This window comes from Dendronephthya gigantea, unplaced genomic scaffold, assembly GCF_004324835.1.
Source record: "Dendronephthya gigantea isolate DGI-Jeju-01 unplaced genomic scaffold, DenGig_1.0 000062F, whole genome shotgun sequence".
Classification (NCBI taxonomy): domain Eukaryota; kingdom Metazoa; phylum Cnidaria; class Anthozoa; order Malacalcyonacea; family Nephtheidae; genus Dendronephthya; species Dendronephthya gigantea.
The window spans coordinates 1250590-1252056 of NW_021163072.1; the positions used below are offsets into that span (position 1 = coordinate 1250590).

The 1467-nt window shown below is 34.3% G+C and overlaps 1 pseudogene; it reads right to left on the reverse strand.

The window, feature by feature from the left end:
• Positions 1 to 751: 751 nt before the first annotated feature.
• LOC114530473 lies at positions 752 to 870 on the reverse strand (annotated as a pseudogene).
• Positions 871 to 1467: the final 597 nt, after the last annotated feature.

The following is a 1467-nucleotide window of genomic DNA, read 5'->3' on the forward strand; positions in this document are numbered from 1 at the left end:
TCAACATTCAAATTGATATTAAAACATGCAAATTGTCTCAAAAAGGTATTTAAATATCCATAAGGAATTAAAACCCATTATGCTTTAAGAACAAACTACAGCTTGTGTTTATAAAACAGAACTTACCTCATCACATTGTTTAGTTTGCTTTCAATTTTTCTTGCTGCTTCTTGCAGCACATTCGAAGTTCTTTCGAGAATGTTTCTCCTCCAAGTCTCCCTATCAGAAGCCATATTGGATATTTGCAAACCATGTGGAAAAAGGCACCAAATTTATGATATCCCGGATGTACAACAAAAATATTTTATAATTTTAAATTCCTTATCTGATTTGACACATTATATTGCAGTGAACTCAATATTTTCATTCGAAAACATCCACCCGCATCGCACATGAGAACCATTGCCTGAAAACATACGATCGGATGACATGAGACATTGCTCGAAAACATGCACCCAAAAACATACGGTCCAATGACATGAGACATTGCCCAAAAACATGCACCTGAAAACATACGGCCCGATGACATGAGACATTGCCCAATGACCTAAAATACAACCCAAAGACATTTGTCATTGTCAATTTATATTTTTGTTCCATTCCACCCTTCATAGTATGAATGTAGACATCCTGTTTGAGAAAAAAAGAGCTTTCAATCTATGAATATTTTTGGGGAAAGTTAAACAAAAATACTCCTTTTGGGCAAATTCATGAGAAGATTGGAATAATTTTCTATGAATAAATCAAAAGGAGCCTATGACACGAAGTATTCCCAAGAGGTCACCCATCCAAGTGCTAACTTCACATGACTTGTTTTAACTTTGATGATCAGATGAGAACCAGTGCTTTCCAAGTGGTATGGACATACACATTGATCTATGAATATTTTTAGGGAAAGTTAAACAAAAATATTCCTATTCGGCAAATTGATGAGAACATTGGAATAATTTTCTATGAATAAATCAAAAGGATTTATTCATAGAAAATTATTCAAATGTTCTCATCAATTTGCCCAAAAGGAATATTTTTGTTTAACTTTCTCCAAAAATATTCATAGATTAAAAGCTCTTGTTTTCTCAAACAAGATCTCTACGTCCATACCACTTGGAAAGCACTGGCACTATGCAAGAAGTATTCCCAAGAGGTTACCCATCCAAGTACTAACTTTGCCTGACTTGTTCTAACTTTGGTCATCAGATGAGAACCGGTGCTTTCCAAGTGGTATGGATGTAGAGATCTTGTTTGAGAAAATAAGAGCTTTTGATCTATGAATATTTCTGGGAAAGTTAAACAAAAATATTCCTTTTGGGCAAATTGATGAGAACATTGGAATAATTTTCTATGAAAAACCTGGTAAATGGTAATTACAAAGTTGGCATGCTTTGGAAAGATAAAGATGTGTTCTGGCTCCCAAACAATAAGTTGATCGCTGAAGCAAGACTATGTTCACTGAGAAGAAAGTTCACT